The 13,181-nt window shown below is 54.8% G+C and overlaps 1 protein-coding gene across 1 annotated transcript in view; it reads left to right on the forward strand.

The window, feature by feature from the left end:
- Nucleotides 1-5,425: 5,425 nt before the first annotated feature.
- SH3BP4 (SH3 domain binding protein 4) overlaps nucleotides 5,426-13,181 on the forward strand; it is an 84,300-nt gene continuing 76,544 nt past the window's right edge. The window contains exon 1 of the mRNA XM_042995738.1: nucleotides 5,426-5,582. The gene's annotated coding sequence lies outside the window, so the exon portion shown is untranslated. The remainder of the gene's footprint in view (nucleotides 5,583-13,181) is intronic.

Below are 13,181 nucleotides of genomic sequence, written 5' to 3' on the forward strand. Positions count from 1 at the left end.
GGGCCATGTGGCCAAGCCACTTGCAGCGAGCAGGTAAATATCAGCCTCCCGGTAGACGTTTTTGCTGATCGCACTGTTTCCTCCCCACAAAATTGGCCACGGGTTGTAGAACTGTCATCTCTGCTGTCTATTCCCAAGCCGACTGAGCACTTTTATTAAATTCTCACGGTGTGACATTGAAATACTCCCTGTGGGGAGGCCTGGCCTTGCGCAGTTGGGGTGCTCTGGGCTGCACAGGACTCCCCGGGGTTAGAGCTACACTTTGCGTCCGGCCCGTGGACACATCCTGAGCCACGCCGCACACGCAGGCTGCCCCCTCCGAGCCCACAGCCCCTCCAGCCTCCAAGCCTGGCACTCGCACTTTCCACCTGGATGCCGCCCCTGTTCCCTGTTCCTACACCTGTCACAGTTGCATTCAGTCTCAGCCATCCAGCCATGAGGGTCCCCGTCCCCTCATCCAGGCTGGGTCAGGTGGCTGTCCTGTGTGGGTCCTGCCTAACACTCTACAGCATAAGTGCTTGTTCTCACAACTTCCTAGCCAGAAAGATCTAGAATGCACTTCTTTTCTTATCCCCGGGTCTAGCATGTTACCTGACATACAATAAGCTGTAGTCCAGACACTAACTGTTAAATGAATCACTGAATAAATGAGTAGGACTAGGAGTGTCTATTTAGAAGTATTTCTAGAAGTTTCCTGAAAACCCCAGAACTCCCCTCAGCTGACTATTTTGTCCGCGTCCCTTCTGGACTCTGCACGAGAGACTCGCGTGCTCCGGTGATGCCCTAGTTATGCCCTTGTGTGTACGGATTAATTAAGGACAACCAGCAAGATGGAGGGCTAGGTGTCACAGCATCTCAGAGGCTCCCCAGAACGGCAAACGGGTCACCCAACATTTTCTGACTAAAACAGACAGTCTCTCGTAAAGCTAGTGCCTGACGGATTTCTTGGCAAAGCAACTTTCTCTGAGCTGCCGTAGGAGTGGCAGAGGACGGGGCAGTAACTGGACACCCCACATCCCTATACAGGCGATAGGCTTTGGGGGCCCAGAACCCACCATCTCTCTGTCCTCACCTGTCCCTCTGTCTTCAGCTCACTTTTTCACCCCAGACACATAGGGCATCATTTCAGCTTCCTAAAGGTGAAAATCTCTTTCTGGCTTCAGGGTCTTCGCACATGCTGTTCCCTCTGCCTGGCATGCTCTTCCCTGGCTCCTTTCACTTTGTCTGATGTCACCTCTCTTGAGAGGGCCCTGCCTGGCCATCATACCTAAGGCAGGTGTCTCCTTTCTCAGCCTCTGGTGCTTGCCTTTAGGGCAGGTACCACGAGCAAGCTGGCCCCTTTCCCGTCTCAAACCACTTCTGGTCTCTCGGCACCACGAGAGCAGAGCTGATCCTGTCTCTCCCAGCCTCATATTCTCAGGGCCTGGCACACAGTAGGTGTTCAAGAAATATTTCTCAAGTACACAAACCTCATTCTTCAGGCTTATGAATCATGCAAAGACCACCTTCTCCCTCCACTTAAGTCCACAGAGGGCATTTATTCAGGCTACGGTTTTCACATTCTGAGTTGCAGACAACAAATGTGAAATTCCATTCGGCCACGTTGATGATTCAGTGCCGGTTTTATGGAGTCGATTGGAAAAAAAAAAATGCCTTATGCCTTATACTCTTTTCTCCCTTAGCTGTGTTTTGTATCTTTTTATTCCATTTTCTTCTTCTCACGGGCAATTTGTTCATTCCTGATTTCACGTCACCAAAAGAACAGTATTCTTTTTATTTCCTTGTTGAGAACGCCCTCGTCCATAGAGAGACACTTTCATGATGGGCCTACGTGAAATTTCTGGGTGGTTCCACCCTAACGGGAAGTGTATTTTGCAGGCGGCCAGAACGCTATAACATGAGCAAGTTTGGGCAGAGTTCAGGACCATATGTGGCCCTTGGGAGTTTTCTTCTTTGACCTGCTATCTCTGGGGCCGCTGTGTCTATTTTGAGAAGCACTTAGAGTGAATCTTCGGTGGTGGCGATTGGTGCGGATTAAGCTTAAACTACTGCGGGTTGAAATAACAGAGGCACGTGTTGACAGTCCAAACCACCCCACTCCCTTCCTCTAACCTATCTGTGCATTTTGCTTTCCTACACTCAAGAATCTTCCTAGAATGGCATTTTTCCTACGCACAGAATACAGACCCTTCTAGAAGAGCCCACACTCGTGGAGGAATCCTTTTGTGAAGTCTGAAGTTCGCTTTCTCAGCCTGTCTCCTCGACTCTTTCCCCTCAGAGCAAAGTTACCAAGTTGTCCCCTTCATAACTACAGGGACTTGAAAAAAAGGTATTTCTGTGCACAGATGATACAAACCTAAGCTTGCTCTCTTGGGTTTTATGTGACTCAAAGCACACGTGTAGATATGTGCGTGTGTAAGTAATGATGACAAGGGCTTATGTGTATAAATAATATACACACAACACGGAGCGATCTGCATGCATTCTCTCCCATCGAATCCTTGCGAGCACTGCACCCATTTTCTGATGAGTAAACACCCAGCCATTCAGCGGTGCGGCTGGCATTCAGCCACGGGAAGCCCCATCTCAGTGCCCATTACAGCCAGCCTGGCTTCCTCTGTGTACTTGAGCTTGTGTTTACACATACGAGAGTGAAGACACACATTCACATCACACACCCGTGTAAGATAAATTCAGGCACAAACACACTAACGCATATGTAAATGCTTAGGAAATGTTTCTGCAGGGACATATAATAATGCACTTTTAACCCGTGGACTCCCGGGAGAAGGTATGAAATGGTTACACTACACACTTTTCTAATCATCCCTGTCCTTTGAAACAAACATGCGTTAGTTTCGTACCTAAAACCCCAACTTACTGATTTTGCTGTACATGTTCCCACTAGAAATGGTTGTTGGGTCATTGAACGTTAGGAATAGCTTACGTGTTTGTTTGTTTGTTTGTTTCTTTTGTCTTTGGAAGGGCAAGGAATAAAAATTGGTGGAACGAGAAAGCATACATTCAACAGGAAGCAACCTCTTGAGACCTCCTTGCCTTCGAGAACAAGAAAGGCAAAAAGAGTCCGCACACAACTTACCCTAAACGTGCAACATTGTCGCCCAGCTTCTCCCAGACCCGACTCTGGCTTTCTTATTTATTATTTCTGTGTGTTGAATGCTGATCTGTGCTAATCTGCTAAACAGTTTACATGCAGCATTTAATTTTCATATTTGTTTAGGAAACTGAGTCACAGAGAGGTAAAACAGCCAGAGATTCAAGCCCAGCAGGCTGGCTCCCGGGTCAGTGCTCTTAGCCTGTCCCGATACCATTGAGAATCTCCTGGGCCCCCCAAATGCCCCTTTGATGTTCTCTTCCTCTCTGAGTCTTCTCTACCTGCCCTTTCAGGGTGACTGCCTCCTTTTAAAGGCTGCAACATACATTTTAGGGCTAATTGTATCATTTGCAGGAATTCAGGTGCCCACACCAAAATCAGAACACCAATATTCACCCTTCTTGAACCATGTCTCTGTCTTCCTGTGTCCTCTGAAAATCCAGGGTTTGCATTTAGAATCCTGTGCTCCCATGAGATCCTGATACAGCACATAAAATGAGCATAATAAGGGGCGTGTGGGTGGCTCAGTCAGTTAAGTCTCAGACAGGCTCAGGTCGTAATCTCATGGTTCCTGAGTTTGAGCCCAGCATCAGGGACAGCTCAAGCCTGGAGCCTGCTTTAGATCCTGTGTCTCCCTCTCTCTCAGCCCCTCCCCTACTCGTGCTCTGTCTCTCCCTCTGTCTCTCTCTCTCTAAAATAAATAAACATTAAAAATTTTTTTTAAATGAGAATAATAAAAGTATCTGCCCTACTGGTTAATGGCAAAAAAGGACTCAAGGGGTAACTAGCTATGGACCTTGGTCAGCCAATGATAGCTTTTGTCCCAGGAAAGACCCCTGATTCCTCCAGGTTTCTGCATTGTGAGGGCCTTCAGTCGTGCAGGGGGGACTCCCGTGCTGCAGTAAGAAGGCTGGCAATTGCCGGAAGTGGTTAGAATCCAGTCTCCAGAGTGGTCTCAGGTCAAATTCTGGTTCTATTACTTTCTTGCTGTCCAATCAAACCCTGGAGCTTCAGTCTATGCAAGTGTGAAATGGACTAAAGAGAGTAGCCAAGTATGGGATTTAGGATTAAGTGTGTCACCCCATGGAAAGTGCTTGCCACGCAGTAAGTCAGTGGTGGTTCAATTTACTGAGCATTTATTGAGCGCTTATTGCATGCCTGGCTTAGGGACACAGGCTTGGCGAAACGTAAACGGTTATGATGCTACGTATTCCACTTGCATTTTACGCAGCAGGAAGTACTCCTTTGTAACGTTCACCGTGACTGCCTTTCTTTTCGTCTTACTTTTCCATTTTGCACTTGCCCTCACAGCCCCGCAACCGCCTGCATTCCACCGTCCTCGACCGGTGTTAGAAACAGGATTCTCAGAGTTAGGCACCACCCTCCGCGTTCTGGCCGACGCTGGAGGATCCAAACCTCACCCAGGGGTCCCTCTTGGAGTTCTCCAAGAAGGGGTGGAAGGACAGGGGTGCGGGAAGCACAGGAGCGTGACCGAAAGGTCACTGTGAACCAGGCGCATCTAGATCTGCTCGGTGCCAGGGACCACGACCCCGGGGGCGCCCGGCGACCGGGACCCCATTCTCCGGGCTGGCGCCGGGAGGAGGAAGAGGAGGAGGCACCGAGGCCGGGTCCCCGCCAGGGGTAGGAGAGCCGCGGCGCCACCCCCCGCCGGCACGCTCTCTCCCGGGCGGGCCTCCGGCGGCCCCGGCACAGCCCCGCCCCTGCAAACCACACCCGGCTCCGGCCTCCCGGAGGCCCCGTCGGCCCCGCCCCCTTCGCGCTCGCCCCACCCCCGGCCTCCGGCGACAACGGCTCGGCCACGCCCCCTAATTATCCACATTCCGCCCCTCGGCCTCTCGGCTGCCGCAGCGAGGTCCGCCCCTCCATGTTGGCCCGCCCCCTACTTATTCCTACCCCGCCCCGGCCTAGCAGCCGCCTGGGCTAAACCCCGCCCCCACGGCCTCGGGGGAGCGGGGGGGACCCGCTGGTCCACACCCCGCCCCTGCCTCTGGCCCCCCCGGCCCCATGATCGGCCACGCCCCCTCCGCTCTTGCCCCGCCTCCGTCCGATAGGCCTGCGGAGGCCTGCTCCCTGCTCCCCCTCCCTGTCCCCCTTTTCTCCCTCACTCCCCGTCTCCCAAGTGGCCTCGGCTCAGGCACCGCCCTGCCCCCAGGCCCCGCCCCGGCGCGGAGACCACCCCTCCCCTCCGAGCCCGGGTCCCCGCCTCGCGCGCCCCGCCCCCGCTCCCGCCCCCGCCCTCGCGGCCCCGCCCCGGCGCGGGGACCACCCTCCGCCCGCGGAGGCGCGGGCCGAGCGCTCGGGGCACTCTCGGCGGTCCCGGCCGTTCGCCGCCGCCGCGCGGAGATTCGCGCGGAGATTCCGCGGAGCCGCGCGCGTCCCCGGCCGGGCTGAGCTCCCAGACCGCGACGAGAGCCGCAGGAGCCCGCGGGGACGCAGTGCGAGCCAGGTAAGCTGGCGGCAGCCCGGCCGTCCCCTGCGGGCCGCTCCCGCCCCGCGCCCGGCCTCGCTCCCGCGGCGCCTGCCGGGGCTCGGCGGGCTCGCACCCTCGTGGGCGCCGATCGCTCGCCCGTCGCCTGAGTTCGGAGCTCCGGCTGCCTGGGCACGGCCGGCGCCGGGAGGCTTCGGGAAGACTCGCGCCCCTGGCCGCCTCCTGGGCTCCCGAGTCACCCCGGCGCAGGCGGCCGGGCCGGGGTTCCGGGCGCCGAGCCGCTGTCGGAGCCCCCCTCTCCTGGCCCTGGCGCCTCCCAGGCAGGCCCTGCGGGGTGGCCCGGCTCGGTGACCGCACGCGTCCCCGGGGCGCCCCCTCGCGCGGCTCTGGGGAGGAGAGGGGGCGCGCGGTCCCGGGTTAAACTTGTTGGTGACAATGCATATTTCAACTTCGGAGATCCCTCGTTTTAGGATGGAAATGAAAATCCCGGGTTCTGGCCCGGCTGTCCGGTGAGCGAGCAGCCGCGAGCTGATAGCGCGGGCGGCCGGCGGGTGGGGACGGCCGGGAGAGAGGCACGTTGTTCTCCCAAGTGATGTTTCCCGGGAAGCCGGCTCCGCGCTGCGGATTGGTGGTGCCGGGGAGTGCGGGCGGCTCCTGGCCCGCGGCCGCTCCTGCAGCCGGGGGACCAGGCCGGCGCTGGCCCTTCCCCGGGGTGCCGGGCGGCGCGCGGGCGGCGGGCCCTCTACGTGCCGAGAGGCCGGGGAAGTCTCCCGGCCAGTGAGATTCAAGAAGGGGACGTTGGGCTGGATTTTATTCGTGCTGATTCTTGGCAAGTTGATGCAGCAGATTTGCACTGTGTCCTCCATCAGTAATAAGTTCGTGTAACTTTTGATCACAAAAGCAGTATATGCTTTGGGTAGAAAACGTAATAAAAAGAAACAGAAACAGTAAAACAGAAACCATCCGGGATCGCACTCTTCCTACCTGCCTTCAATGTTTACATTCTTGGGGTCACAGGCTTGGCGATTTAATGAGTAAGTTACAACTGGAGCCTCTCCTGCCTAAATCAAAGTAATCGCTTTACGCGACCTTACCCTTCCCCACCCTTCCAAGTGTGATGGTCTCTGAACACCAAAGTTTGGGTTTATTGGCCTGGCTCCCTTCTCAGCTGGCCACGGGTTCCCTTCCTGCAGGCCTGAGGTGGAGAGAGAGGGCGCAGTCAGCTTAGAACACTGGGTAAGACTTGATTGGCCTGGTGCCTCTCCACCTTCCCCTGTGGTTTTGGTTCCTTGCCTTGTAATAATGAAGGTAATGATTCTCAATCTGCTTCTCAGGCCACCATAAAAATTAATGGGTGGTTTGCAAAGCGTTTTGACATTCTTGGATGGACAGCGGCTGTACTTTAAGGGGCTAGGGAGCATTTTGGTGTTCCACGTTGCTGTCGTCATCAAATAAAAACAGTCTACCTCCCACCTGGCTGCCCTGACCAGGAAACAGTCTCTACTGATGTCCGGTGGAGCCTGGAGAACGTTCCCGGCTCCCTGCTCAGTGCATTCTGTCCAACAGGTCGGGGAGGGGGCGGGGGCTTGGAAGGAGACAGCACCCCCCAATCCGCGTCCTCGCTCTGCTTTCTGCATGTGGGCGGATGTGGGGAGGGTGAGGGGAGACTGACATTAAGGGGGCCCCCCGTTGCACAGGCCCCCGTGCCTGTCCATCTGTGGAATGCCAAGGCCACGCTGATCCCAGAAGGAACAGTTAGTTCTGGGAGGACTCAGAAAGTGAACAAACCTGGCTTCCTAGGGATTTGTCTTACAGCTCGCTTGTTTACTAAACGAACAATGAGCAGCTCAGATCGGCGGTGCCGGAGAAGCTTCTGTGAGCTTTAGTTTTTTTCCTGTTGTTCCAAGACGCAGGCCCCACACTTTGTGGCCTTTGAAAACAATTACTAGGGACTCGGACCTGGTGTGCGAAGCCCGCGTGGGGAGCGGTGCACGCACGTTGCCTTTTGTTCCCCCGGCGGAGAAACCACGGTGGCAGAGCCTCTCTGTAGGCCGGTCTGCAGGGCGCCTGTTTGTCATTTGATAGTTTCGTGTGTTTATTGTTGCTACCACCAGCACTTTGATCTGCCCAAGGTCTAGCTGATCGCAGCCCAGACACAGGGGGATTTCCAGAAGGACCCAGAATGGGGGCTGGACAAATTGCAGCTAAGTGTCCTTAACTGGGCCGTCTGCCAATTAGTGTTATGCTCTTAATTTTCTCGGTGGAGGGAGGAAGAGGCAGTCTTCCTGAATTTTCTCCCTTGCTGTTGTTTGCTAACTTGATTTCTGGTTACCCAGCAGCCTGGAATTACTTTCCTGCGGCTGCTGGTGCAGACTTTTTTCTTATTCTAATGGCTTCTAGTCCGTCGATAAGGTATGCTAATGTGAATGGGGTTTACGCCCTTGGGTCCTGGGAGGCCGCTCCCACATTTAAATCTTCAGATCGCAGCCAGTTCCTTGTGGGAGGAGGCGCCCTGGCTTCCCTCAGCTTCTTAGGGGAAGCCCTTGACCCAAACAAGGTTAAGAATCCCTGAGTTCGACCCTTGCCGACCTCATGCCGGGCTCCACGCAAATGTCTGTGGCTCCCTGTTTAGGGCGTCAGCCTTGTTTTGACTGAGTAGAAGCTGCTGTTGTAGCGAGCGGGCCTTGGGCCAGCCACGTGGGTTTTCCTTAGGTCTGTTATTTTCAAATTCAACACCTGAACCGGGCAGTGCTGTGACTTTTCTTCTGAGAACTGGAGTCAGGCCCCCGGGATATTTTCGAAGGCCCTGGAGATGCACACCGGGGCATCTTTGCCCCGAGGTCACTGCCTGACAACCCAGTTACTGGGAAAGGGGTCACCGAGCAGCTGCCTAGACATCACCCAGAGTGCTCTGGCTGGCTTTGCTCCTGGCCCAGAGGGGAGCCCGGGGTCTTTCAGTGTTTACACTCAGCTCCCAGGACTCTGCGCCTCCGGCCTCCCCAGCTATTGGCACAATAGAAGCCCCACCTTCCGCCTTCACCCTCCGCGGGAGGGACAGAAAAATAATTCACCGAGTCCCCGAACACCCAGGGCACAGTCCCGCGACTTATTCAGGATCTCTCAGGAAGCCTGAGCCTGCTTTTCAGTGGGCCCTGGGGCATCCGTGTGTTACGTAACGCACCTGGTGCCATCTGGCCGCACGTCTTAAGGGAGAGGATGTCCGTATTCGGCCTTTCGAAGGCAAGAGAGTGCAGAAGGTATTTTAGAAATAAAGGGGTGTGTTTCAGGGAGGGAAGGGTGAACCCCACCCGGGGCATCACGGCCCCCCATCCGCCAGGTGACCCAGTGCCCGCCCGAACCAAACGCTCAGTAAGCGAGTAAGATTTCAGGAAGTAGAGAGGTGGGCTGGGTTCACCTAATTGGAGTTGAAATTTGGGGCGGTTTGGGGGCAAGAAGGGCTTACGAAGCATCGGGCCTGGAGTGCACGCTTAAAAATCCTTCCAGACACCGCGAGGGGTTCCATTTTACAAGGAAGCTACGAGAATGTAAGCAGCTCTCACAACACAGTGGTCCAAAAAGTGCTCGAGCTGAGAAATCAGCCTATATCTGCCTGAGCCCAGAGCTCGTGATCGCATCTCCCAGTGTGCTAAAATGAAAAGCATTCATACCTTTGGGTCACATGAAGCCACGCACAGGAAAATAGCAGAGTACCTGCCTCCCTTGCACAATTCTAAAAAAGCTTGCACTCTGAAGGTGAGACATCTCTAAAACCCGTAAAAATCTCTGCAGCCTAAATGGAAGGCAGCCGGTTGGCACCTTTATTCCCCGGAGTGGGGGGGGGGGGTGGCTGTGTCCCGCCCTGTCCGCAGGGTCAAGGTTGATTTCTTTGGAAGACTGAGGTTTTGAAGTTGGGGTAACTCGGACAGGAGCCACCGTGAAGTCTGTTCTGGTACCAGGAAGCGAGGGTATTCCGGGCAGATGAGGTCACTAGAACAAGGTAAAGATTATGGGAAGTCTGTTAAGTCAATGTAAGATAAGGATTCCGCCTTCCGCGTCATAATCAAATAAATGACATGCCCCGCGATTATGCTTATCTGCTCATTAAAAGCTTGTCTCTGGAGAAACTCTCTGCTGGTTCCTGTTAGCCCCACTCCTCTGAACAAATTGAGAAGAAAACTTCCCGTGGAAGGCTTCTGTGGTTCCAGAATTCCTGGTATTCATTTCTCCGCTCTCTGTCTTCCTCTTTCCCCCAGTCTGTGGGACTGAGGCAGGAAAGCCTGTCCCATTTTTAGGAACACGCAAGCCTGCTCTGGTCCCCGGGCCTGGAGGGAATAGAGGTGTCCTTTGCCGGCCCGCCCGGGCCCGTGCTCCACTGAAAACCCCACTCTCCGAGGAAAGGAACAAAGAGCCTTTCTGGCGGCACCTGCCGGTTAGGGTGCTGTGGTGTCAGCACCCCACTGGCACCAGCTGCGGCACTAAATGTCGCACAACCTGCGGGAGCCAGTGGGAGCCGGCTGCAGCCCGCCTTTCGTTGCACTGAGCCTCCGCAGCCGGCCCCCTTACCGAGTGGGGGAACCCGTGACCCAGTCGCCTGGCTTCTGCCCGGACCGCGTGTGCCCGGCAGCTGGGCCGGGAGAGGACGCGGATGTCGCTGGTAGCCTGATTCGGCCAGCCTCAAAACGTACTGGACGTGGAAATCTCCTGGGAGATTTTGTAAAAATCCACCTTCGACAGCCTGGTGCCCGGTGGAATCCAGATCTCTGAGGGTGGGGCCCAGACACGGGCAGTTTCTACAAACTCCCCATGAAAATCCCCGTTCTACTCTAGTACTCAGGGCTCCACTCCGCCGAGGTGGGGGAATTTGTAGGAAGGACTGGAGATGTGGTTTGGGGCCGGGTGGGGCAGACCCGGTATTTGAGGCCAGGGAAGGTTTTTAGGGCCAGGTTCTTGGAAAGGCAGGCAGAGGTCCCCGATCTTTCCAGTTGCCCTTTGGAGACCTTACTCCGTCGGCCCTTTCCTTCCGTGGGTGGCGATCAGCATACTTCCTGGTGGTGCCTTGGTCTCTCCCGCTGGTCTAGAACAGAGAAGGGTGTTCGTGGACAAAGGGATCAGGATCAAGCCAGGAGGCCTGTCCTTGGGGCGATCGCTTCTTGGGTGGGTTTTTGAAGAGCTGATTTTAAAGCAGAGTGCCAGAGTCGAGAGGAGCTTCCCAGGACCACCCAAGCGAAGAAAGGAGAGACTAAGGGCTTTGTGAGTCTGAGCTTGGTTACACACATAATCTGATTATTTGTTCTCTATCATCATTAGCAGCCAAATTATTTTAAAACAGCGAGAGCTCCTTGGGAGACAGCAAGCACGTGGGAAGGGGGGAGCGTCCTTGAACTTCTGAGCCAGGCTTGTTAGCAGGCCTGTTAGCAGGAAGAGGGAAGCTAGGCTCCCGGGATGCAGAATTGGAGGAGGCGTCCCTGGGGTTGTTCCCTTACAGGGTGATGAGATGAGGACCGGTTGAGAGCGCCGACTGGGGCCTCGTTTCCTTAGGGTTGAGCCCATGAATGTGGAACAGCTCACTGGAGACTTTGAGTGTGAGCTGGGGCCCCTGGGAGCACGCTTCGGGTCACCCCATGAAGATGGGGCAGGAAAGCCAAGGGGGAGGAGGAAAGAAGCGGCTGGAAGCAGAAGACCACGCAGGCTCTGTGTCCCACCAAGCCGGGCAGGAGAAGATGGGGTGTAGAGGAAGGGGGTTGAGAGCCTGACATAAACAGGGTGGTTGTGGGGTTGATCAGAGAAGCAACATCAGGAAGACAGGGGGCCACTGGGTTTGGCTTGTTAGACCCGTGTGATTGTGGTGGTTGGAAGCTTCTAGAAAAAAATCAAGAACACCGAGCGTGGACCACTGAGAAGAATGTTGGCGGTAAAGGAAATAGGACTGTTGTTTGATGGTGTCGAGACAAGAGGGACCCAGGGCTGGGTCAGAGGGCCTGCGATGCTCCAGGGCAATGAGTGGGTGAGTGGCCCCGGGTCCCCTGAGGGAAGGAGATGGTTGTGGGTGGTTGTCATTGGGAAGAACAGGTTACAGAAGCCTTCCCCAAATGCCTTTTCGCCCTGTGCTCATCTGGCTCGTTGTTTTGCTCGCCTTTGGGGGGTGCTGGCTGGGGGACTCCTGGGTGCAGGCCCCTTCTCGAGAATCCCTTCCTGGGTCCCCAAGATGGGGAGCTGACCCTGCTCCCTGCATGTCTGTTGACCCGCTAGGCTGGACACTGCTCAGCACCGGTTACAATTGATCGCCACACCTTCCGTGCACAGACAGTGTGTCCCCTGAACGTGGGAACTGACAGGTGGAGAGAGGGGCTGACCAAGCTGAACACTCAAGGCGGTGACCTCCCGTATAAGCATTTGGGGAGCACGTTAGCATTCTCTTCTTAGACATCTTAACAGTTCAAAACGCACACTGGGTGGCGGAAGTAATTTCTGGCTTTTAAGAATTCTGGCCTGTGAATGGTAATCAGCTTACTCGGAAATGTCGAGTGGCACCTCTGTCACTCTGCCATTTACCGTTTCATTCAGCGAGGCTCACCCCACCTTTGCTTACCCATTTCCCGCCACTGCCCCAAATTCAAATCGAAAGGATTTGAATTTTTAATAGGTTTTGAATACAAAGAAGTAAGTGGGATATGCTAACGCTGCACATGCGTTCGACTCTCTGTTTCTTATGACCCTGAGAATCGTGGCTTTGGGAAGTGGTATCACATATGTGTACGTGTCCTTTGGGCGAATGGAAAGTCAAGGCGCTGTGTTGAAACTTCACTGGAAACCATCACTGGACCTGATACAATAATACATGTAAATAACTCACGGAAAGTGCCGGAATCGCTCAGCTGACGGCGTGGAGGTCCGTGGTCACAGTCAACACAGTCGTCTGCTCTGGTCTGGTCTCCCTTTTCCTCTCCGTCGCCCCCATCCCGAATACCCCTCGCGGAAGTTGGGCTATATTTCCCCCCGCTTTGTGGTTTCAGAAATCAGTGTTCAAGACGTTTCCAGGGGAAAAGCTCGGTCCCTCAGAGTCCTGGTGTCCTGGCGACACCTGTTGGATATTTTACCTTTGTAGTGCCGGATGAGGAAACCGCAGTGTCCCATTTTGTTCACGTTTCAGGCCCTCGTCAGAGGGTGCTGGCTCAGGGTGACGTCTCGGGAGATCGGACACTGGCCGTGCATCCAAAATGAATTTCTTCGAGTTCATGCAGCGCACGTGTTTCGCTCGTATTTTATTAGAACCATCTATGATTTCAGGACTGCTCACCTGGGGACAAGTGTATGCTGGTCACAGAGACAGGTGCCTGAAGGACCTTCTCTGCTCCGTAATCAGGGCTGTGGCGGATGCTGGCAGTCACAGGTGGTATAGCGACTGTGGGAAGAAAGGAAAAGGCCACCAGGAGTTCATTTTCTCCAGGTGCGAGCCTTGTCCTTTCCCTCACTTGTATTTTATTTGTAAATATCTTAAGAGCCCGAGAAATTCAGTTTCAGGTAATTTGACATTTAGATGCTCATCTCTCGGAACTGTAGTTACTGTTTGAAAGGGATACACACACACACACACACACACACACACACACGCACGCG

The sequence above is a fragment of the Panthera tigris genome, chromosome C1 (assembly GCF_018350195.1).
Source record: "Panthera tigris isolate Pti1 chromosome C1, P.tigris_Pti1_mat1.1, whole genome shotgun sequence".
NCBI lineage: Eukaryota > Metazoa > Chordata > Mammalia > Carnivora > Felidae > Panthera > Panthera tigris.